General features: G+C 50.0%; 1 protein-coding gene and 1 long non-coding RNA gene across 4 annotated transcripts in view; one reads left to right on the forward strand and one right to left on the reverse strand.

Annotated features, from left to right (window-relative positions):
* Window positions 1–25,787, reverse strand: part of HS3ST4 (heparan sulfate-glucosamine 3-sulfotransferase 4) — a 388,226-nt gene that overhangs the window by 58,428 nt on the left and 304,011 nt on the right. The gene's annotated exons all lie outside the window — the stretch shown is intronic.
* Window positions 15,468–25,153, forward strand: LOC116581301. Of its 2 annotated transcripts, none has more exons than XR_004281995.1 (3): window positions 15,468–16,716; window positions 23,892–24,074; window positions 24,818–25,153. It is a non-coding gene; the product is annotated as an uncharacterized LOC116581301 (long non-coding RNA). The 2 variants fall into 2 exon arrangements; XR_004281994.1 differs by having other exon boundaries at window positions 15,468–15,702.

The raw sequence follows: 25,787 nt of genomic DNA on the forward strand, positions 1-25,787 counted from the left end.
CCGTGTTCTGACTGACTGGCAAGGTCTGGCTGGGGACGGGGGGAAACACAGTGGAGTGTAAATACATTGAGCGTCTGAAGATTCCGTACAAACTCTGAGCCGTTTGAAGGTAGGAAGCTTTGCACTCGGGCTGGAGTAGACTTGAGCAACCCAGTGGCCAACAGGAAATTCTCAGAGCAAGGGGGGGCGATAACAGCTGTTGCCGAGTTGCCGTGGAGTCTGCTCTGGTGAAAAAGGTTCTGACTCATGGGCACCTGGTGTGTAGCAGGCACCGACACCCCTAAGCCTCCAGTGCAAGGAGAGCATAGGTCAGGTTCAAAGTGCTGCAAATGGCTTCCCTCCTCGGGCTTCTGGCTCCTCTTACCTCTTAGGGAGACTGAATAAGTCCTCCGATCTTTCTCTGGGGGGCAGAACTGGGTTTCTCAGAATTGGCCGGAAGGAAAACCCATAATGCACCGACTCGGGGCACGGAGAGCAGCCAACACAGTCACGAGTGGAATGTGCAGGGCAGTACAGTACCACAGTGGACTATGCAACAGCAGTACACGCGGTTTCAGCGACCCGTAGTCAACCGCCATCCAGGAGGAGGTGAGCCTCCTTCTGACGAATGGCAGCCGGGCAGCAGAAGCCCAACGCTACCTCCGGCCCCTGGGCGACTCCCCGCCCTTCACCTCACCGCCTGGGCATCTCGTCCCTTCACATCAACACAAGAAGAAAGGCAAGCACAGGACCATCAAGGTTTAGAGCGAGACCACATTTCCCCTAACTTCTATCACAGTATATTGTTATAATTGTTCTATTTTATTAGTAGTTATGTTGTGAATCTCTTACTGTGCCTGATTTATGCATTCAAGTTTACCGTGCGTGTGACGGTATAGGGAAAACACAGTATGTGCCGGGTTGGCTAAGATGCCAGGTCTCAGGCCGCCACTGGGGTGGGGTTCTCGGACCGTGTCCCTGTGATGAAGCAGGGGAGGCTCTATAGAGAGGATTTTATGGATTTTCGAGTGTCATGTGCTCAGCGTCCTAGAGCGACTCATTTAATCCCATCAAAATCCTAGGGATGCATTCTCATGATCTCAGCTCAGGGAGACCGCGTGTGGCCCTGCCTGCCTCAGCCAGTGAAGAACAAGCCTGGGAACCTGGCGAAGAGCAGGCGTGTCTGGGAGCCAGTGACTTCCTGGATGGATGGGTGCCTTACAGCCAGCTTTCCTGACCTGGGTTTAGCCCCTGGCCTGTTTTCCCAATATGGGTACCCAAACGATCCTCCCTCCTCCCTAGGGCAGTACGTTGTTAGGTTTTGTGCCAACAGTTCTGTCCCTTCTGGCCTGGTAGTTTTCTCTAAGAAAGCTGGGTTTCACTTCTGATGGCCTATATTTGAGAAAAAGAGAAAAGCAGAGAGAGAGAGAAGAAACAGCCCAAACACGCCAGTGTTCATCACTTTGAACCTGTCACTCTGACCGGTGCTTTCAGTATAGCAACTTTTACAACCGGCATTTCCCACGTTCCATGTTTCTGGCTCTGTCTCCTTCTCCGGGCTCGAGACCCCGGACTGCTCCTCTGGCCTTCCTGCCTGATCCCAAGGGAACTCATCCCTCGGAGCACATTCTCCTAACCTCCTTCAGAAAGGTCTGACCTGTGGGCCTTCCTGCAGCCCACACCTCCCAGCCAGAGTCTCCCCAGTCTCACCTCCTGCCCTGCAGGTTTGACCTTGGGACGATGAAGGGGACCAGGCAAACGGTGCTCCCTTGCCCCCTGCCCACTGGAACCAGCTGGGAGAACGCCAGGGTCCAGCTCTGCAATCGGATTCTCCAACCTCGGCCACCCTCCTCTGTCTCAGTTTCCCCATCTGTACAGTAAGGGGCTAGTGAGATGGTCCCTGAGGACGCTTTGAAAGCCAAGACTCTGGGATGACCTGCTTTCACGTGGAAGAAAGCAGAAGCACATATAAGGGAAGCGATTTGCAATTCCCCCAGAGTAGACTCTGGTCCGCCTTAAGGCTTGGGAGGGTGAAGCAGAAATGCACTGAGTCTTCAGTGGGGCAGGAAGGCCAAGATGTGATGGACAGGAAAGAATCCTGTAATCACCAAGCCGGAGAGAGCATGAGCCATTAACTCCTTTTAAGCAAAGAGGCGGGGGAGCTGTCCACCTGCTGCGCCCGGGAACCTATCACTCCCCAGGGCTCAGGGCTAAGGAGCCATCTCACGGCACTGCCTTCCGGTCATTCACGTGGCTGCCCTGCCCTAAAGCCCACATTTAAGCTGCCCAGAAGGGCTGTATGGAGCAATGCACTCTTAAAAAAAAAAAAAAAAAAATTACAGTACTTGGGACCTGATTTTTCTTCCTTTGACAAATGGAAAATCCCCAGGAATTGCTCTGAGCGGAAGCCCAGCTAATGCTCAAGTAACAGGCACCTGCACAGGCCCCAGCTCAGCCCCCTTCCCCTGCAGGCAGATCAAAAAGGTTTGGTGAGGGCTCCTGGGTGGCTCAGTGGGTTAAAGCCTCTGCCTTCGGCTCGGGTCATTATCCCAGGGTCCTGGGGTCGAGCCCCACATCGGGCTCTCTGCTCAGCAGGGAGCCTGCTTCCTCCTCTCTCTCTGCCTGCCTCTCTGTCTACTTGTGATCTCTGTCAAATAAATAAGTAAAATCTTAAAAAAAAAAAAAAAAGGTTTGGTGACTTGCCAGAGATCACGGCCACGACTGCATCGCTCCGAGAAGATCCACAGTTTAAAGCTCTGTCAGTAGGGTCATTTTTCCCCCAATGAATGGCTCCTGTTTTCTCCCACTTCCCCACCAGGACAGGATGAACTGTCCCTTCCTCTGGGGAGGACTTCTTAGATTGTCGTCAAACTGCATTTTAATTCTCTCTCGTACTCTCCAGGCGGGACAGGACCCCTTCCTCTCTTGGACCCCTGGCGCCCTGTCCCCGGACACTTCCCCTGACACATCCCGCTGGAGGCCTCGCTCGCTCCCAGCCTCTGCTTCCCTGCCCACTCTGCCTGTGGGACGCTGGGCAAGTTACTCTCCACGAGCCCTGGGTTCCCACCCACCCAGTGGGCATAATACTAATGTCACAACATCACTGCCAAGGTCAAATCTGACAATACAACGTGAACTGCTCAATAAGGTAGACCCAGTGTTAATTATAAATGTATTTTATAATACTAATAATGACACATATATTGAATTTGTCGTCTCAAGGTATTTACATGACCAGAAGGTATTTATATGTGTTACCATGAACATCAAACTTCAGTGACAAATAAATAAATGCCTCTGTGTCCCGGCTCATTACCGGGGGAAGCAGAAGGATGCTGTTTGTGGCCCTTCTCGGGAAGATGGGTGGAGGGCAGTGGCAGAAGCTCCATTCGGTGAATGAGAGGAGGGAAGCTGGGAGCTTCGAATGGTGACCACACCTGGTTGAAGAGCAGCTAGAACATTCGAGCTGTCCCAGAGAGCCCACCTAAGCACACTGCTTTGCTCCCCCTGAAATGGCTCCTGGAGCATCTCTGAGCCCTTTCCTCCTCACTCTCATTCACGGAGCCCAGGGCCACACTTCCTGTCTTTAGCTTGGGCACTCTCTCCAGCCTCTGGACTCTGGCGGGGCCTCTCTGCCTCTACAATCACCACCTGATACGGTCCCGGCCTGGCTCTCAGCTCTTGTCTTTCAGTTCCATCTTGGTGAAGAGAGCCATTTTCCTTGCTTGACCCTTTCCTGACCATTAGATCTCACAAATTTCCACCCTGGCCCACTGGCCACAGTTACTCTGATTATTCTGCCCAGCTCTCCTTGCCCCTTGATAAAAATTGAGAAGGATTCACTGGACAGAGACATTGAAGGCTTGCACCGGTAGGTAAGCTGAGTCAGTTAATATGAATGGACAAGAGTTAGTGTCATTCTGAAAAACCCGGGTCTCGATGCATATTCTGTGTCTCATGAAGGTAAGGATAGATTAACGTGCAAATCCAACCTGTCGGGTGTGGTGCTGTGTCTGAGCGTGTCTTAGTCAAATGTCCAATGGGCCTGAATCATGTGAATAGACAGGGCAGATCATTTAGATCTCCTGGCCCAAACCGTGATGCTTCACTGTCTACATGAATCAAATCAATCAGATGGGCCGCACACCACTGTCTTTCTGGTCAACCTACAGTCAACTGCTGTGAATGACAATGTAGTGGGGTGCCACCCATCCCAAGAACACCTAAGAAGAGAGGAAAGACACAGAGCCTCCCTCTGCACCCTCATGCACGGGCTCTACAGAGTGGAAGACACGTAGTAAAGGGACGGAGACTAGATTCAAAGGAGTTTTAAATTCAGCCATTTGGGGTTTCTTATATGGGAACTTGTTCTTCAAATCTGCAGCCTTAGCTCCGTCATTGGTGGCACCCAGAACTAAGAGTTTCATTGACCCAATAGCAGTCATGCCTGAGGCTTCTCGGACAATCCCCTTATAGCCCCAGTCACTGTGTTCCCCAGCCCATGTCCGTGACCCAAACTCAGTGTCTGGGTCTCCCCTAAAGCTTCATCGTCATTGTCATCGGGATGGCTGCTATGATCTAGGCACAGAACCGTGCTTTACAGATATCATCTCCTCTACCTTGGTGACTGAGAACTGAGTCCCAGAGAGGCAAAATCTCTTGGCCAGAGCCGCACATCTCAAGGCCAACGCTAAGACTTGGGGCCGGGCCAGTCTCACCTCAGATCCTGTGTCTTCCTCTTTGACCTCAGCAGGCTGCGTCCCTGCTGGGAGCCCTGACCCGTCTCACTACGGATTCACCTTAAAGAGCACCTTGTCAAATTTAAGCCAGGATCATGGGAGGTGTGGCAGACCTGAGTAACTCTGCATTCAATCTCACAGGAACAAAATGGAACAATCCAATCTAATCTTTGTCAGGTCCCCTGAGAAGGTCTGGTCCAGGGGTTGAAAATCGCATGCGACTTCAGGAGCCAGGTCCGAGACAGCGGGGAGTCTGGATTCTCTACTGAATGGGGGCGCAAAGGTCCATTTGACTGTTTCTTTGGTCAAAGGTAGAACCCTTTACAGATACTTGCTTCTCTTACCTTGGAAACATGGTAGGCTCGCATGTCTCCACCTACTTCAAGTCAGGCATGGCTGTCTGAATTGTTTCGACCAACGACAGGCAGGAAGAAGTGACAGGTGACATGTCAAGAGCCAGAGCACTTCCGGCCACACTCTCCTCTCCTTGCCTTTCTGGTAGCAGACGTGTCTGTGTTACAGGGAACCTCCATTAGCCTGGATCTCTGATCCCCGGCTGATGCTCCACAGACATGTTCTTTTGAATGAGAAATAAACATTGTAACTTACTCGGATTTTGTTGTGATTTGTACTGCAAGCAAGCGTAACCTATATTGTTACAGTTGCTTAAGCATCCATAGTAGATGAGAAAGAGGAGGCAAAAGGGGAAGACAAAGAGCAGGGGAAGAGAAAGAGGAGAAAGGGAAGAGGAAGAGGAGGGCAAGAGGGGGGAGGGGAGGGGAAGAAGAAGAAGAGGAGGAGGAGGAGAAGGGCGGAGGGGGAGAGAAGGAGGGGGGGAGGGGGAGGAAAGAAGGAGAGGAAGGAGAAGAAGAAAATAAGTAAGATAATGTTTGGGGGTTAAAAAAATCCCATATTAGATTCTGTTTTTCGGGTGTCCAGACAAGTAAACTGGTGCAGAGAGGTGAGGATCCGACCTGTGTGGCAGTTCCAACCTAGAAGCAAGGTCTCCTCCCTGCTGACCTAATCCTGGGTAGACTGTCCTGGGTTGGTAAGAACCACACTCCCTGACGTCCCAAATTTCAGTCTTCCTCAGACAGAATGATCGATGTTCCATTCACACCGTTCTAACACCCGCTTCCTTCTGCAGACTCTATTGCTCAAATCGTCTGGAACCGGGGATAGTTCTTCTTCTATTTCTATGACTCCAGAGGATCAGACTGCAGAACCACAGCAACAAGCACGAACATGAATTAGTTGTTCTAAGTGGTGCCAGAAGCATTTAACAACGACATCTCACTTAGTCCTTGCAGATGAGCGACCTGCAACTTCCACCTGTTCTGACGGCTCACTACAGAAAGACAACGGGATTGTGGATTTGTGGGGGAAAGCGGATTTTTGAGGGGCGTGTCTTCTGTTGCCAGGATACGCAGGTGGAGGGGGAGAGGCAGAGAGGCAGGATGCCTGGAGGCTCTGTGTTACTCATGGGAAGGCTGGAGCCCAGAGAGGGAAAGGGCTTTGCTCAAGGTAACACAGTAAGTGAGGGGTCAGGCACCTGAACTCAGACATCCAGTCTCGCGGTCTACCTCCCGTTTTCCAAAAAGCTTCACAGAATCATCGGAAGGCAACTAATACAAGACATGCTATATAAAGCGAAGGCATTAGAGAAACTATACAAAGCATTTTCTTTCTTTCTTTTTCTTTTCTTTCTTTTTTTTTTTTTTTTGTTAAATCACAAGTTCCCATCTCAAACCAGAAACTGTCCAGGGATAAAGGTCCCCATGGGGAGGCAAAGCAGCAAGAAGTGCACAGAAGAACCCAGAAACACGTGCTGGCTTCTGGGGCCAGGAAGCATCAAGCACCAGGAGGGCTGGGGACCACGCCGAAGCAGGCGTCCCTTTGGAAAGGTCTGCAGTGACGCACACCAGCTGCCTGTCACCCTGGGGGAATATGGTGTTAACACTGCCAGGTCTTTGGCGTTTTCAGAATAAGCCAGAAATCAGGCTCTTGAGTTTTAAAAACTGCAGTATCCTGACTTTTAAACGCTGCCCCCCACCCCCAGAAAAAAGAGAAGGTCCAAGACAGATAACTTCTGCAATCTCTGGAACGTGCAGGATTGTGGGGAGGGGGGCAGCTCAAGGCAGAGGGATGGGGGAGGAGCGGACAGCGGGGCACACGTGCGTCAGGCCCATCTGCTCACGCTCCTTAGCAACACGTACGAGGGACTCTGCCTTGACCGCAGAGCTCTAAATGATGTGCCCCTGCGTTCACCTCCTCGGCCGTCCCGTTGCCCCCTCCAAAGCAGCAAACTCATTCAGTGTTTGTGTTTTCCCCCCAATACGTATGCTGAAGCCCTACACCTGAAGATGGGGTCTCCGGGAAGCAGTTAGGGCAGGTGAGGTCATGACGATGGAGCCTCCGTGATGGGTTTAGTGTCTTAGAGGAAGAGCAAGAGACCCCAGGGCTCCCTCTCTCCAGTGAGAAGGCAGCCATGTTGAGCCCAGGAGACAGTCCCCACCAGGCACTGAATCTGCCCGCCCCGTGATCTTGAACTTCCAGTGTCCAGAACTTAGAAAAAGCAGTGTCTGTTAAGCCCCCAGGCTGCTAAGTTCCCCAGCTGACTCACACAGACACCTCCGGCCCTGGGGCATCGTCCACCTGCAACTGCCCATCGCTTACTCCTTCAGCCCCCTGAGATCTCCGATCAAGTGTCACCTCCACAAGTGGGCCTCCACTGTGGGTCCCCACACTACACGCCTCGGCTGTAAAAATGCTGGCTTGCCACCGCTCCCCGTCACCTTTCCCCGTCCCTGAACTCACTCGACAGGCTGACGTGCTCGTGTGCTTGGGATCATTCTTGTTTATTTCTCATCTGTCTCTCCCAATGACGATGTCAAGTCGCGGCAGCAGAGACGGGGCACGTCTTTTTCATTTCTGAATCCGCAGTGCTTAGACTCGCATAGATCAGTGTCTTATTTGTAGATGTTGGGAGAGAAAAAACAAAGAGGACTGAGTGGGAAGAAGGAAAGAAGGGAGACAGCAGGCGGGAGGGAAGGAGGAAGGGAGGGAAAAGAAAAGGAAGAGGAAAGAAGGAAGGAAGGAAGGAAGGAACGGGAAAGACAGAGAGAAGGGGTAGTAAAAAGGAGAGAGACACAGACAGACGCAACAGAGGGAGAAAGAGGAGGAGGAAGGGGACACAGCTGGGCATTCTGCCGCTGCCTGGAATCCTGCTTTGTGGTCAGACAGAGCCTGAGTTCTATTCACACCTGCCCGACCCCGATCTGGGGGATCCTGGACTTAGCACTTAGCACCTCCAAGCCTCCGTGTCCCCCTGGACAAATAAACGCACTAATACTGACCTCGCGGGGTTTGTTCTGAAGAAGAAAAGAGCTACCCTATGAGAAAAGATCGGCTTCAGCAGCCCTGTAAAGGTGTGTTTCCTGAAATAAGGCTCATCCTTGTCAGGAAAGCTGCTGGGAAGACAGCTGTGCTCTCCTCGCGGAGAGAGCCCCGGCAGCCTGCATACGGCTCATGAGGTTGTCAGTCTCTGCCTGAGGTTTGCAGGGTAATTAAAGGCACAGTAGGCAGGTGTCATTAACTTGTTAACCTGAAGTTTCCTCCCCACCGCCACCCCCACCGGAAGAGAGACTGCAAACGAGTTCAGATGAACCAGGGCTGACTTAGATGGTTTCCTTCCAATTATTCTCCCTAGAGCCCTGTGCATTTGTTGGGCTCGTTATTAAAATTCAGAGGCTGCACCACACAAATCCACAACACTCTTCTGGAAGACCACACAGTAGATGCCTGTCCCCAGGAAAACTCACGGCTCCCCGCAGGGGATCCCAGACCTCCCAACCATGGGATCCCCAACATCCCAGCTCCCTGCTGCACGGAATGCTTCCACACTTGCAGCTAAATTGCCCCAGGTACACAGCTGGGTCTTCTGAGTCAAAACTCCGCCATCTGCTTGCTTCTGAAGGCTTGCAAAGGCAACGACGCCCTGAATGGCACTTTTGGAAACACTGAATGTCAGGCTCCCCGTAACAATGCTGACCACGTGCACTGGTACAGTATGCGGACCAGGCAGCGACACCCCAGCTCATCTGTCACCGGGGTTGATGCACGGGCTCTGATGCACAGGCTCTGTTTTGTCAAAGAGCACGAACCACTGGATTGGGTGCCTCGCCAGTCAGAGGTCCAGCAGGAGTCACGGGTCCGTCTCGGACCTGGAAGCAGGGACCCTTTCTCAATCCCCGTTGTGGCCAGAGGCCTTTGCACAGCAGCTGGCATGCGGAAAGCACACAACAGCTCATCGGGGATGACTGGTTGTTTCCAGAGGCTCCTACCATTATGTACTCCAGACTGTGTGGATATATTCAATGCTGCTTTGAGAGAGAAAACAGAGGCATAGCCAATCGTCCTCATTCATCTCGGGTGACGGGATGATGTCAGGCTAGGAGTGCACGCGCACGCACACACGCACGCACACACGCGCGCGCCCAACTTCGTTATCTCCAGGTGGTTTTCCGGGTCGTTGCAGCAGCCTCTCCCCTTCCCTTCCCTCAGCCCGCAAGAGCTTGCCCGAAGGTCCAGGCATTGGCAATCTACCTTCATCGGTTTTGCCATGGCTTGTAAGAGTCATTCTATTATTTTCCCTGGATTTTCTTTAAATTAGCCCACTTAAAAAAATAAAATAAAATAAACCAGGCTACCTTCAGGTAATCAAGAAAAGTTTTATATTCTTACTGCGAGTGGAAATCCAGATTCTGTCTTAAATGAAAGCCAAGCATAAAAATCAAAGAGGATGAAGGAGTATTCGCAAATCCGAGCTTGATACCATTATTTTCCCAGGTGCTCAGAGTTCCTCTTTGCTCAACAGGGGACATTAGCAAATGTCAAGACGTGGGAAAGACATGTTAGCACCCCCTGAGGTATCCTTCTCAAAAAACTGAAAGACAAATGAAAAGGGAACAACGCCCCTGGCTGTGGGCTTCAATGGGGTTTAATGTTCCAGCCTAGTACCACCTAAAGCCTTGTCACACGCCTCACGCGTGTCCCGGGGTTCACACACAATCAGCGGCGTGTGTCCCTCGCAGGGCAGCGGTGACCTACAGGAAGGGTGAGGTTCTGACTCCTCTGAATGTGAGGCCGTATGATCTGGTTTTCATGCAGACTTTTTCCGGCCGCCACCTGGACCTACCATGGGTTGCAACTGTCAGGGGCTGAATTAGGTCCTTCCAAAATCCACACACTGGAAGCCCCAGTTCCCAGCGCCTCGGAAAGTAACCACACATGGACGTGGGGTCTTTAAAGAGGTAATGAAGGATGAAGTCAGTCACGGGGTTCTAACCACTAGGACCGCAGTCCCCATAAGAAGAGCGGTTAAGACACCAGCACACTGGGGGCGACGCCATGTTAGGACTGTTGAGAAGCCAAGCAGATGGGTTTCCGAAGAAACCAACCTTCCCGACCTCGGATATCAGACTTCTATACTCCAGAATGGTCAGGAGATACAGGGACTTTGTATGAGCTGCTCCGTCTGTGGTCCTTCGTTACTGCAAGCCCAGCAAAATAATACACAAACATAAACAGTGGGGCTTCCCAAACTTTGCCTTTTCTCCCGACGCCCTGCCTCCTTCCAGGCCATTCTGTAGCATCTGGTTGAATCAGAAGCCATGCCCTCAGCAAGCACCATTCGGAATGCCGCCTCCTTCACAAGGAGTTTTCCAATCACCCGGACAAATGGAACCTCCGCTTTTGCCCAGACCCCAGCAGCTGCGGTCCGTGTCGCTCGTCCGCCGTCACGGAGCTCCCATCTCCCACCTTTCTCCTCTCCTCATGAACTCCGAGTGCAAAGCCCAAATCTTCCTTGTATCTAGGAGCTCAGTAAGCGTGTCTGCAGTGGGACCGAATTAAGTACGGTGACATTAAATGAGCTGACAAGACACGGAGGAAGAGCGGAGGACACGAGGGCTTCAGACACAGAGCCCTGGCTTGGATTCCACCTCTGGAGCTGTGCAACCCTTGGGGTCATCCAGCTTTCCTTCTCTCTCCTGCAAAGCATCTGCAAGATTGTTTGGAGGATTTAACTCAATAATGGGGGCTTCCAGGGCAACACACTGGCTGGGAAATGACCGAATTCACTGTCCACCAACCTCCCACTGAAATACTCATGAAGATACATACCACTAAATGCAGCCCTGGGAACAAGCTATGTTACTGATCAAAACCTTCTGGGTCCTTGAGATGGATTTCTGTGAATCAAAGAAGGGAAGGGCCTCTGACGCAGAAAAAAGAGAGGCGGGCCCTTCTGCCACAAAGTCTCATAGGCGGGGGCTTGGAGTCCTGCGCCCTGGGACAACCAGAGGGGAGAGCTCCCCGCACCGTGGCGAGCTCATCCCTCCAACCCTCCACAGAGCGCACACTTTCTGTACTCACTCAGGGCTACGACGCCCAGTCATGAACCGCAGCAATCATGCGACTAAGGAAGGAAGCGAGAGCCAAGAAAACTAAGGCAGCTGAGGTTTTCTGGGGTTGCTTTGCAAGAAAAGAAGGAAAATGAAGCATATCACAGCACAGACTCCGGGGCCAGTTTGCTCAGGTTTGAATTCTGGCTCTCATACCTACTAACTTTTGATGTTGGGTAAATTATTCGGACTCAGTTTTCTCATCTGCCAAATGGGGATGCTGGGAGTATCAACTTCATAGGGTTATTGTACAGATTAAGTGACTGTAAAGGGCTTTGGAATAAATGCCTATTACCCCAGTAAGCACTGTCTAATGTTTGTTAAATAAACTATAGCCTATGTGTATATATAGGTGTGTGCACGCGCGCACACACACACATACACAAACACAATTTCTCTGCATGAAGCATAGGTAGCAAACTCCTCCTGAGTCCTAAAGAAACACACTGGCTAAGTCTTCAGAGATGCCAGAAATTTGGTTCAGCATGGTGAGTATCACTGATAGAAGAGAAGCTTGAACAGCAACCAGAAGTGCCACGTGGGAAATAAAAAAGATTGACCCACAGAGCCTAACATGAGCAAACAGCTTGAATTAAGAACTCTTCTCGTCCTCATGTGAGAAAATATCTTGTAAGTACAGCCAAATTGTATAGAGTAAGAAAGAAAGACATAGTGTGCATGAAGAACAGTAGAACGTGCCCAGAAAAAGATACCCTACAGGGAACAAAAGAAAAATTCTGAACACATATGTTTATGGTTTGTACTGAGTGCCAAAACCATAAACTCGATGCACTAAGATTTAATAAAGCCAAAATGATAAAACGACTTAACTCAAATAAACAGTGTTGTTTGGAAACAGGCTAGATTGTGTAAAAGACAAAAATAAGAGAATTAAATATGCGTCAGGAGTGATAAAGGTAAAGATCCACTTCGATGCAAAGAAATACAACCACTAGTGGGAGAGGAAAACCAGGATGTTATAGAAGCTGCAGAGAAGCAGCAAAAAAGGATGAAAACACTGAGGGATGGGCAATTCACAACTGACAGTCGGTCCTGAGGGAAAAGGCCAGAACACAAACAAATTAACACCGAAAGCCTGGGGAGATGCAGTAGTGAAGACATCAGATACACTGCCTGCAGTAACAGAGTTCGCAACCCCAGCAACCCGGAACGCCCCCGCTGAGGGCGGTCTACACTGCCAAGTCCACTCACTTTTCACCTTCCCGCGCTCCGGGCGTGCTAGGGCTGTGCTCCACTGTGTCAGAATCCCCCACACGGAATCCTGAGGAATGCTCCCTACAACCTGTTACTGGCTCTTCTGGGTGAAAAAACTTCTCTGGTCAGAGAAGTTTGGGCAAGATTTGTGAACTAAACTACAGCAAATTCTTCATTACGGAACTTGGTAAGATGCGTTATGCATTTTGAAGAGGGATCTATCATGCTGCACCTTCAAATTCACAAAGGGTAGAGGTCATTTTTCCCTGGTGCTTTGGACCACAATGTCAACCACCACCCCCCACCCCGTCTCCATCTTTTTTTCCTTGCAACAGCCACCGACATCTCTTGGACACACTTGAGAAATGCCAAGGCAGATCCCGAGCAAGCAGATGCCGAGGTCGGAATGCGCCAGGCTCTCACAGGTGCAGCCTCCGTGCCTCACCTGCAGCCTCCAGGGCTGCCGGATATACAAATTACACACTCACCCAGGCCGTCGGTGTCTTTGCAAAATCATGGCCGGAGAGACCACGGTCAGCCTTTCGGGAGAGTACTGAGATCCACAGACCGGTCAGCAATCCACCCCGTCCCAGACCTTAAGTGCCTCCCTTTATTTTTCTTGCCACTCTAGTGTCAGTGACCTGAGGACATGGAAAAGCGCAGGGTCCCTGTTTCCATCCAGTTACGGCTTCACTGGGACGTGGATGGTTTGTCCCTCCGGTGGTACTAGAGCATCATGCTTCTCTGGACTCTCGCTCCAAACCAGCAGCCTCTGCCACCACCCCAGGAATCTGAGCATCCTCCCAGCCTAGAAATCCCCCCTGCCAAGCCCCATCCACTGGGCTGGACTTCCGGGATGCAGAAACAATCAGAATCTTGAATGTGGAAATGGAATGCAGAAACGGATCCGAATCAAAACGGATCAGAATCTCCATCTCGAACCCAGTTACCTCCTTGTTGCCCATGGACCAGGCAGGCCTCTGGATAGCAGGCCCCAATGCATCATCAATGTCCCAGCAAAACCTATCTGTAGCTTTCCGCCCCCTCCCCCTGCTCCCTGGAGCTCCCACGGCACGCTCTGATGGAGCGTGTGGTGAGGGAGAAACAGAGCTCACTTGGTATAGGAGATCCTGCTGGCTTCCTCACCCAAATAACGCGCTGCGCTCAGGACTCCAGGGCAGGAAAGAACAGAGATCCTGGAACCGGGCTGTCTGGGTCGGAATACCACTTACCAGCTGTGTGATTGGGGGCTATTAATGGGACCACTCTGGGTCTCAGTGTCTTCATCTGTAAAATGGGGCTGATGGGGGTTCACGGAGGAACCAAGCAGGAGACGGTGAAATTGGTTGAGAGGTTCTTGCATTAATCCAGACAAAAGATCATTAGGGGCTGAAAGGGGCAGTGACAGGGAAGAAGATGGGGAGGGAGAACTGGAAACTTATCTATTAGAAAGCCAAATGGCACAATGTGATCACCAACTGAGCAGGGGGACAGGTACACGAAGAAGGGAGGAGTAAGATGAGAGAGAAAGCATTCAGAAGTACCTCTTCAATTCTTCGCCAGGGTAGCTGAGTAAACACGGATGCTATTAACCAAGATGGTTCGTAAGAGCCTCGGATTTACTGTGTGCGGCAGGGAGGGGCGCGCTCCGGGAGAATTCTGTCCCTTCCTTGTCTCCACACTGCGGGAACAGCCCTCAGATGAAGAAACTGCCTGCTGCTTGACCTCTGTGACCTCTCTTCATTCCTACAAGAGCCCCAGGAGGCAAATATTCTACTCTGAGCTCCCTCATGTAACAAAGTAGTAACCGAGCCTCAGAGAGGTAAAGCAGCTTGCCCAAGATCACACAGCTACCGCCGCTGGGATTTCGACCTTGAGCTTTCCGCCTCCTGGGATTGCACGCCGCCTCTATCATTTTTACTCGAAACCGTCTTTTCGCGTAAAAACTCTAGAATTCGCTCTAGCCAGGATAAAAGGTGCTTCACCATCTAATGCGTATGTCACCAACCTGTATGTGCGCGTGCATTCTGTTTGCACAGTGTGTTTTCTGTGTCTAATTACAGCACTGAAAGCTATCACATGCATAGATGGATATGCGTATAGAGATTAGGAACACAGAGCAACACCATTTGAACATCAACGGGAATGTGCTTCAGAAGAAGAACGGCGCATCTTTAACTCTTGGGCACTATTTGCTTAGCTGATAGCTAAGTGAAATTGAGGGGTTTTAGAAAGCTGTGAATAATGTTCAATAGTAATGCTACAGGTTACCTGGGAAAAAGGGGTTTTACGGTGGAAAATGATACTGCCAAAAATCCAGCAAAAGCCTTAAAGATCCAAACCACTCTAAATATTGATTTGACTCAATTGTGCAATTCAGAACATTCCTATCTCCCCGGAGAAGAGTCATTCCCGAGGAAAACTGAAAGGGGAATATAAAAGGGAGAGAGAAGAAAAAGCAATATTGCAGAGCTACACCGAACGGAGTTGGCTTTCATCTTTTGGGAAATTTATTTCCAACCCCCCAGAAAGGAGAGCCACAAATAATGGTTCTCCCGGTGAAACCATCCCAGCTGGATCATGCTAAAAAGCTTTTAGGAGGGAAGCAGTAAGTAAATTCAACTGTTCAGATGCATTTGGATGTAATCCTAAAGCAGGAGCCTGGGTAATCGCCGAGCCATCAACAAGTAAAAGGATTGAGACCATTAGATACGGACAACAGAGGAATAATGGATGTTAAAGAGGGTTGGGAAACAGAAATGATTGCATCCCACCACGTGGCTTCAGAGGTGATGATGGCCGGATGGAGGCTCCCTTCTCTAACTACTAAACTATGACCACACACACACACACACACACACAGATAAATGCCTGTATCCAAATCATTATGTAGGTGGTTAAACAGCCACTTTCCTCTTCAATGTTTTGAAATAGAAGAGGACTGAGGTCTTTTCCTAATTTCCGAGTTGAAGAGGAAGGATGGCTTCCCTTTCTGCCAAAGTTCCGACTGGGAAGAACTGGTGCCGGCGTGTCAGAGGTTCCAGAACCTTGGAGACAGGATGCTGGAACAGAAGGCAGGCAGGGACACACAGAACATCTTTCCGCGAGCTTGAAGAATTTTTGGATGGGAGCCAGTTCTGCTTCCCCAGCCGAGCTTCTGCTACTTGCTGGGGAACATTCTGCTTCAGGAGACCAGAGATTCCTGTAGGACGGACCCCTGAAGTCTGCCTACATTAGAATCATCTGCATTGCTGGTTGAAATGCAGACCCCCAGGCCCCAACCTATGGAAACAGAATTTCTCAAGGTGGGGTAAGGATTCATAGGCCACCGTCCTTGAGAACTGCAAAGATAAAAATCACCATGATCGGATGCCCTCGGGACAGTCTTAAATTCCAGGGTCCTTGAAGAATTATGATATCGACCAGAGGTCAGCAAACTACAGCCGTCGGGCTGTATTTGGCCACCAATGGTTTCTTACAGAGGTTTTACTGGAACACAGCAATGTTCCATTTTGTCTTTGGCTGCTTTGACCCCCCAACAGCAGGGTTGAGTAGTTGCCGCGGAGGCTGGATGGCCTGCAAAGTCTAAAATATTTACTACCTGGCCCTTTGGGGAAAAGGGGGCTATTTCCAACGCAGACCAAGGGCTTTCAATGACTTCTGTAGACCAAAGTCATCTAGGGATTTTTTTTTTTTTTTAAAAATACTACTTCCCCAGACCAGTTCTCCAAGATGTTGTATCAGTGGGCCTGGGGAAGGGATGGGTGTAGGAAGCGTTTAAAAGGCTGTTCCAGGATGAGGACCACTGCCGGAGAGGACACTGGCCAGGTTTGGATCCGGCCTGAGAAGAACTGGCTTCCTCATTCCCACCTCCCCCCAGCTGAGCGTCCCCGGGCAGACTCTACAACAGGCATGAATCTCAGCTCCCTTTATAAAGCAGAGGCATCAATGGTGGCCTTGTTGGCCAAGGTGTTATGAAGGTGGGGACCACGCACGCACTCCTCCCAAGACAGGGCTTAGCACCCAGTCACCCGAACGGGTGATAAGCAAGATGAGAATGACACGAACGGGTGGCGGACAATGGCCACGGCTTCAACGGCACAAGCGGACGCACATTGATTAAGCACCAGCTTTGTGCTCTGGAAGGGGAAACTGAGGTAAACAGATTGAGAGGACCACCTGACCAGCTCACCTCGAGTAAGACAAACAGATGCGTACAAAGACATTGACAGCAACAGAAGAAAAATGAGCAGTGCAGGCAGACAAGGCACAGAGAAATTCTAAGCTCCACAAGACGGACACGCACATGTTCAACCTTGGTAATAATCAGGGAAATGAGAAATAAAACTTGAGTGAGGCTTTTCTCCCTGGGTGCCCTATATTATGCAAATGTTAAATGGAACATTTTATTAATATTAATTTCTTAATTTGTTTACTTAAATATACTGGAAATACTGAAAACATCCTACTTCCTTGGAAGTGTAGATTTTACAGGCTTTTATTTGAGAGAGCGAGAGCGTGCACACGAGCAGGGGGGACAGAGGGAGAAGGAGAGAGAAACTCAAGCAGACCCCATGCTCAGCACGGAGCGCAAAGTGGGGCTCCATGCTCAGAGCTGGTTCTGAACAGAGGGCTGAAGGACTCGAGAGAACAAGCTATGGAGACAACTGGGAAGAACATTCCAGACACAAGAACAGGAGGTGCAGAGGACCCTGTTGCAGGGCTGAGCTTGACATGTCCCCGTGACAACTAGGGAGAAAGCCGGCGCACATCAGCCAGAGGACCGTGGGTCAGAGAGGGAGAGGGGGCTGGGACACGTCAGTCATGTAAACCTTTATGAAATGGGAAAAGGACTTTGGTTTTTCCTCTGAGAGAGACGGGGTCACCATAGGCTTTTCAATTGAGACGGGGCTTGATCTGTTACGTTTTTAAAGATCCCTTTGGCTGCTCTATGCAGAAGGATCCACGGGGCATGAGTGGAAGCAAGGACACCAGTTGGGAGGCTCCTGTGTTCACAGGATCGGCTGAGGACCTGGGTGACAGCGTATGTGGGGGGGGTCGCTACGTACAAGTGTGGGAAAACAGAATTATGGCGGCCTGTGGCCATCACGGGCGCCCTAATTAGAAGTGTCCTAATGTCTCTGACAGACTTTCCTATAACACTGCAAGACCCAGGGTAAGGGCACAGACAGAGAATCATACAAGACCACATGCTCAGGTGCTTGAAAATCACAGAGCAGGTTCATAAGCTACCACATAAAATAGGTAGCATCCTCCTATCTTTGTAATGATCTGGAGGCCAAGTACAAATCGAGAATCCTCTGACTTCTCAGATTTCCTTGCCAAATATGGCAGCACGGGAAGAGCTGGCTTCTGGCTTCCTACCCTCAACCTGTCCCCCACTTCTGTCCCTGCCTCCGAGCTCAGTCCCTCATTGCAAGCCCTCGTGTGAGTTCATCATAAACTGCACACTGAAAATCAGCAGACTGCCTTTATGTCCCTTCTGGTTCAGTTTTGCCAACTGCTTTGGGGAGGAGATTCAGAGAAGAAGTAATTTAGGAATAACTTAGGCAGAGAAGTGTAGGGTTTCTGTTACCAAGAGAATGGTCCAGACTGGAGGGCTCAGGTTGAGGTGGGAAAGTGCCCTTGGATTGTGGCTTCCTTATTCCTTGGGAAGACACAGGATGAGACTGTAGGGCACAGACCCAGGGCAAGGATGTTTCTTGGATGGGCTTCAGAATGCTACTGCCCTTCTTAATCCAGCTGGCTAAGCTCTGGTCACTGTTCTTTACCCAAGGGACATGGGATTCCTTAATTGGTATCCTTACCAAGAAGCCATTAACGTCGAAGTGGGGAGTTCCTAGGAATTTGAATCATGAACAGAAAGGGCTGAAGGAAAAGTTCTGGAGTGGGTTTGTACTGACCACAGGGTCTTGCAAAGCTGTCCCTTAATTCCTATTCTCTGGATCATTGGAGATCCTCTGGTCCCAGTCCTTTCTAGGGCTTCTTTGCTTGGCTATTCCTTCCAATCCATGACCTTGGATTGGCCTATGCCATTCAGAGATAGTGACTGTGCCTGCAACTGAGAAATTCTAGAAGGTGTGGGCCATGTTATAAAGAATTTTATATGTCCCCTTAGAAAACTGGAGGCCTGGAAACGAAGAAGGGGCTTTTAAAAAATGGCTTTGGAGAGACGTGGAAGATGGACTGCACGGTTAGAAACTGAGCGCACCCTTCCCTCTCCTCCAGCACCTCCACCAGCGGCCGCAACTACAGGCATCCGTGGTGATGTAGAAATTGAACTTCAAGAAAGAGAGAACAATTCAAGACAGGTCGGTGACAAAGACACCAGGAGACAAGACGGGTGGATAAGCTCATTTCCAGTGAAGACCAGAGATTCACTGCTGATTCCAAGGAATTACACATTGGGTACTGTGACATTGAACCCCAGCCTGATTCGAAAAGACATCACAGGGCAGATGGTTTGAGCGTGGCAACGCCAGCAGAGGTTCGGGATGACCAAGCCGTGAGGACTCCCGTCAGCCCCAGCCTTCCCCAGTCCCATTTATCTTCTCTCCCTGAGCTGAAATATCCCAGCAGGAGGATGTACAGGAGGTACCCTGACTTCACCAGCTTGTGTGATCTTAATGGGGCTGCGATGAACTTGGTAAGACTGTCCTGATTCCGCTGCCTTGTAGCTTTACCCCAACCACCTGCAGAGGGTCGTGGGCCCCTGTTCATCCCTTGTCAAGTTCCTTCCTGAGAACTATCGAGGCTCTAGGGACACTGGCCTCATGGTGGACATCTGCCATCTTGACCTGACCGGCATTCACTTCCTTTGTATTTGGCCCTGAGAAAAGATGTGCCTTGCACTCCCAGTTCCTGTGCTCAGTGTGGGGAAGTTGACAAGCTGACTTTGCCCCCAGCTCCATGGTTTTATCAGATGAGCAAGGATACGTCCTTCAAGAGTTTTAGTACCTACATAAGTGAACAAACATGGAACACTGAGGAGACTGGGTTGGAGATAAGAACTGGTGGTCCATGCCCACCAAAGATGTGCATCCTATCCCTGAGGGAAGAAGAGCCAGAGACCAATCTCCTGACTGCTCCTTCTATGTTCACCTTGACAATGTTCTTTCCATGACACTTACACTGTTAGTTTTCCTTCTGCTCGAAATGCACTCACCTGGGACTTGTTCCTACCTAAACCCAATCTTCACCATGGCTAATGTCTACAGACAGTATTTGGAGTTTGTTATGTATTTTTCGTGACAAATTATACCAATGTCTGGCACAGAGACGGTCAAAGAGATCTGGGCAGATGCTGAGACTAGCTCTATCTGTTTTATTGGTTTTTCCCAACAGAGACACCAGGCTTCTGGATTCTGAAACTATAGAGCCTATGCTACTGACACAGTCCATCTCCCACTTCATGGAACATCTTCATGGAATTACACATTAAGAAAGAAATGGATTTTCTTATGTCTTGTGGACAAGGGTCCATGGTGGTGAGCAGCCTGGAAGGCATATGGGATGGACAGCAAGGTAATTTGGAGGTATTATCGAGAGGTCAAGCAAGGGGTATTATTGGAAAGGTCTATGTGGCCCCTGGGATAAGAACAGGATCCATGCCTCATACCTCCTGAGTTCGGGGTCCAGCAAAGCCCTGGTACAAAGGAAGCTTCAATGAATGCGTGCTGGATGAGTCTACAGTTGGCGACAAATGTAAGGAGCAGGGACCAGGCTGAAGATGCTTTGTGTACATCACCTGGAGGACCAGAGTCTTAGCCCTGATAGAATGCCCATGGGCCTGTCTCCCTCACTCACTCTGCCCTCATCCCAGGAGCCTACGGAAGCCAGACTGGGATAGCAGGGACTCCAGAAAGATCCTGGAGAAGAGGAAGTCTAATGGCGAGACCCTCTCAAACATTTACTGCATCTCCCATTGTCCTTCCTGCGATCATCTAGAGCTGAAATCCGATGACAGAACCTGGGATTCTAGATTGAGGGGGGATGGGCCTGGAGAACATTACTGAAGCAAGACCACATGCAGTATGTTGTCCTGCCGGTCCTCACTGCACAACGGCATTCTTTCGATCTTGTGTAGAGGTGTGGGAATGAGACTCAGAGAGGCCGAGGCCGTCCAGCTTGCCAGCAGCCACGCACGCATCAGAATCCAGACCTGCCCAAGTCCACAGCCTGTGTTCTTTCCATTCAACATCCCAGACTCTCCTCAGGGTCTTAAGGAGCCGGTCTCCCCTCATATACGCCCTCCAGTAAGTGTGAAGACAACCCCTGAGCTAAGCCCCTTCCTCCCAGTGTGTGATGAGGATACTTGTGGCCAGAATCTAAATCAGGGTCAAGGCCATACCTCACTCTTTCTGCGGGGCTGTGTCACTGGTGAAGCAGGCCAGAGCCCTTTACTGACATGCTTTCTCACTGATCCTTCTTCCCCTTTGGTTTCTTAATTTGGGACCAATTTGCTCTTCTCTGCTTGATTAAGATCTAATCCTTGCCTAGTCAAAATAAAGACAATGATAACCAGAGCTTGCCTTTGCGCAATGTGCCCAGGCCTTCTCTGGCTGGAATGCAAATGTCTTCCTTGGGCAAGCGAAGCTTTACCATGACTCCAAGCTTATTCTGATAAAAAGGAATAAGAATTCTTGTCTTTACCAGAGGGGCTGGAACTGTTCCCCACTGCTGCTAGCCAGGAGCTGCCAAATGAGTGCAGCCATCCCCTTCCCCTAGTGCTACTGCAAAGGTCCATGTTCTTGGGGTCTCTGCTTTAGCAACTCTGCTCATCCTCGCTGTATCAGGAACTCCTACCCAATCCTGGCAATGTGTCTGGGCAGGGAGCAAGGACAGGTAGTCCTGCTCTGAGTGGAGCCATTGGCTGGACCCACAGTGTTCCCATCCACCTGACGCAATAACATCCATCGCCAATGCTTTCTGGGGTCTGCTGTGCAGGCGGCTATTGCCATGCTAGGTACTTTACACAAAGCACATTATTTCATTCTCTCAACAGTCCTTTCCCTAACATTTATTTTGCATTTGCTGTGTGCTAAGCACCATCTTAGGGATGCAACAATGAACAAAGCAGGCAAACCCTGCTTAATGGAACTCATGTTCCCTGGTGGAGAAGCATCTCTTTAAAAGGCACCATTATCCCCAATCTTGAGCAGGAAAGGAGGGGTCTAGAGAATTTTCCCAACTTGGAATCTCACACATGGCTGGTAAGTGGAAGAGATGAAATTCCAATGCTCAGACCAAAGCCTACGATCCTCATTACATCTGGCCTCTTCTGGCCGAGGGCGGGTCTCACGCCTAGAATTCCACGGACTGAGGGAAGCGAGACTCCAGGGATAACAGCTCAGGCCCAGGTTTGCCCGGGCGGCAGGATTCCAGAGGAGGACGTGAACTGGTTCTGACCACTCGGAACTCCTCCGACATAACCAGGTCCTAGAGCGTGGGAAAGCAGGATCACGCTAGCATCTACAGAAGGTGCCTTCTGGGCCACAGGGATGGATGGCTCTGGCTACTCTTTCCCCATCAATTTGTTTGCTCCTCCTAACTGGTTATGGATATAGGTAACTTTAGTTATTAGTTCCTCTTTCCAGATGAGGAGACTAAGGGGTCAAGGGTTTATGAGACTCTCTCCCAAATCACACAGCGAGGAGGGGGCAGGGCTGGGGTGTGACCCGGGGCTGACTGGAGCCAGCCCAGTTCTTCAGCACCAGACCCAAGGACTGCAAAAAGACGAGATGCAAATCGTTCTCACGTTAAAGGAAGCCTCAGGTGTCCCCTGAGTCCTGCTACCATGTTACATGCCCACAAGTGGGACAGGTCTTGCTCTCACAAAGAGCAGACGTGGAGGGCTAAGAGTTGGGCCTTGAAGGCATGCAGCAGAGAAAGGCGCTCTTGGCCAGGATGACATGATGCACCAAGGCATGAGAGTAGGAAAGAATGTACCCGGGTTTCCAAAGAACCAAGCCAGTGGATCACCCGCTCCTTTTGACAGCAGGCGTGGAAATGGTGGCCGCCCACCCAGAAGGGCCTACCTCTGGTCAGCTCTTCTGGCCAGCAGCCTTCTCCTCCTGGGTCCAGGGCTCCAACGGGAGGAGCCGCTACATACTCTGCAGGGCCCAGAGCAAAATGAAAATGCAGCACCTCTGCTCAGAAGTCACTGAGAACTTCAAGAGGGCGACAGCAGGAAGTGAAGCCAAGCCCGGGGCCAGTACAACTGCTCAGGTCACACGCGCCTGAGACCAGTCCTGCCCCCAGGTCTCCCCAGGCTGGGACAGCATTATGCGACTCCCTGATCTCCTCATGGGACAATTCTGGGAGCCGAACACTATCAGACACCTGGTTCCAGTTGAACAGACTGGCTTTCTAGCAAAGAAGGACCTGATTAAGTTCTCAAAATGTGTAAAGTAGGGTGTCAAGATCAGAATAATAATGGGGGCACCTGGTGGCTCAGGGGAATCATGCTCAGGGCATGATCTCGGGGTCCCGGGATCAAGTCTTGCATCAGACTCCCTGTTCGGAGGGGAGCCTGCTTCTCCCTCTGCCTGTTGCTCCCCCTGCTTATGCTCATTCTCTGTGTCAAATAAATAAAATCTTTAAAAAATATCAGAATCATAATGAAATGACAACAGCTAGCAGCGGTGGCATTCCAGATTCCAACCTAGAAGTCTCACGCCAAAACCCAGCCCTTATACACTCCGCTCCCTTGCCTCCCGCCCGGAGCTCAGGGCTTCTGGGTCCAAACCGGCACTTAGATGGACCACTCAGGCTTGTGCCCAGAAATGGAAGCCGTGCACACGGCAGCAACTGTCCAGTGCCGTGAATATCTTCCCCAAGCCTTGAGAAGAAGCCCACATGGAGAATCCGGTAGCTTGAGCTTTTTAACAGTTATTGCTTCCTAGTCAACCTCGTCCTTGGGCTGGCACAGCCACCGGGCCACCATGCTGCGCCCAGCCAGCAGAAAGGGAAGCTTCTCTCCTTGACAACCAAGCACTCGCATCCAAGGCAATCACGTTGTTTATGTAATTCTCGCACTTTTTAAGGGGGCCCCGTACTCACTCTTTAACCCTATTTGGTCCGTTCAGACCAAACTTAAGAGGATGCTATACTGTCCAGATCGTTTTCATCCTGCAATAGGTTCCCATCAGCCACGGCCTTACAAGTAAGTGCGTGAAGTAAGGCATAACCAAGTGTAGGTCCAGCCCCTGTGTTTCCAGATATGCCAACTCCAGCAAGCATTAAATCCCTCCTAAAACTCCATGTCTCCCTCACCACCATAAAGGAATGCCTAATTTGTAAGTTTGTGGCCATGAAGTGCCTAGCATGACAGTAGCGAGCTCAGAGAATGTTACCAATTAGAAGTCATAGGAGAGGGAGCAGCACTAGTAAAGCACTCATCTACTCCCTTTTATGGCTCATTCACTTAAATTTTAATTTTTATTTATCTTCCCTTCACTTAATCCACATCCAGAAACCCCACAGCAACCTTCCTACATTCCAGACCTGTGCCATAGCTGGAAGAAACCGAACTGAGACCCAACTGCAAAGAAGCTCGCAGACTAGTCAGCCAAGAGGACGGAAACAGAGACCGATGTAATTACACAGCAGAGCGGACAACGTTCACAAAGAACATGGAGACGGGAACCCAGACTGGGTAAATCAAGGAAGGCTTCTCGGAAGAGGGGGTATTATGCCAGGCTGTTAGACTGACTGGGAAGCAGCTCCACGGATACTATTTCAACCACTGGCCAGTGAGAGTAACAGCTGTTCCTCATGATGGAACACTCTCTAGTTTCTAGTCAGCATGGCTGTTCTCCAAAGCGATGACCCTCAGAGATTTACTTCTACTTTTGAGAAGTAAAACATACTGTCTTTTAGATTTTGCTCTCGAAATTAGAAGTTTTTTGTTTTTGTTTTACTACTTCAGAGGTCTAGGTTAGATTTAGGCAGTAGATATTTCCAAGCAGAAGTTCTTTGAAGGAGGGAGGGCACAGCCTTACGACTCAGGCTTCTGTCACATACCACAGGCTTAGCCCACAGACATATACACACATGCGGAAGCTTTAGCATCTCAATGACCCATACCGACAGCTACCCTCCCCTCTGCCTTCTAGCAGAAGGTCCTGGTAGCTCCTTTTTCTTCGAAGGCCTTAAGCAGCAGTGCGCATTTTCCGTATCTGACACAAGACACATCTGATTTGTTCAGAATAATTATGACAATCCCATTCCTTTCGCCAGTGTCTCGTGGGGGTGGACATGTGACCCAACACTGGAGAACAGACGTGGGCAGAAATCCACTTGTGGGGGGAGCTTCTGAGAAAGGCTTCCTCCCCAATAAAAAGGGGTGGTGGAAAGTGATGTCATATCTGATTTTCCCATCTTCATTCTTCCAAACAGGGTCGATTCTGGATGCGATGCTGAATAATTCTCATGACCCTGAAAAAGCATGTGCCCGCATAGAAGCTGACAGATCAGAGCAGCAGAGGAGAAAGATAAGAGTAACCAGATCACTGGAGACATCCCTGAGCTACTGAAGTGTCCAACCTTGAAGCCACCCTACCTTCCCAACTTCTTGTTATGCACAATAATACATTGCTCTGATTGTGTAAGCTAATGGAATCAGAGCTCCTGGCTGTGTGTAGCTAAAAGCATGCTTTATGATGAAGCTCTCATCTACTGGTTTTTGAAATGAAAGAAGTGGTCTTGGTTGTCAATGTGAGGAGAAATGCGGGAGATCGATCAATAAAAGATGTAATTTCTAAGCCTTCTGTCACTTGGGGAACTTAATTGTCTGTTATTGCCCCAATTACCATGTGACATCCATCCCTGTGACAGAGGCAGGAGCCAATCTCAGCCTTTAACTCCTCCCAAATGGTTGACTTCGCCACCCCCTCTTTGCTAGCTAGCAATTAAAGAACCAAAAGCACGTCACCAGCCAAGGCGAGACCCGAAACCATAAACATCCTAGAAGAGAACACAAGCAGTGATGTCTCTGACATCGGCTGTAGCAATGTTTTTCTAGATACGTCTCCCGAGGCAAGGAGCAAGGGAAACAAAAGCAAAACTAAACTACTGGGACTACATCAAAATAAAAAAAAATAAAAAAAAAAAAACCCTGCTGCACAGCAAAAGAAGCAATAATAAAAATAGAAAGAAAAGGCAACCTATGGAATGGGAGAAGGTATTTTCAAATGACATATCCGAAAAGGGTTATTATCCAGAATATATTAAGCACTGATAAAATTAAACACCTCAAAAAACAAATAATCCAATTAAAAAAATGAGTAGAAGACATGAACAGACATTTCTCCAAAGAAGACATCCAGATGGCCCACAGACACGTGAAAAGATGCGCAACATCACTGAT

This window comes from Mustela erminea, chromosome 20 (genome assembly GCF_009829155.1).
Source record: "Mustela erminea isolate mMusErm1 chromosome 20, mMusErm1.Pri, whole genome shotgun sequence".
Lineage (NCBI taxonomy): Eukaryota > Metazoa > Chordata > Mammalia > Carnivora > Mustelidae > Mustela > Mustela erminea.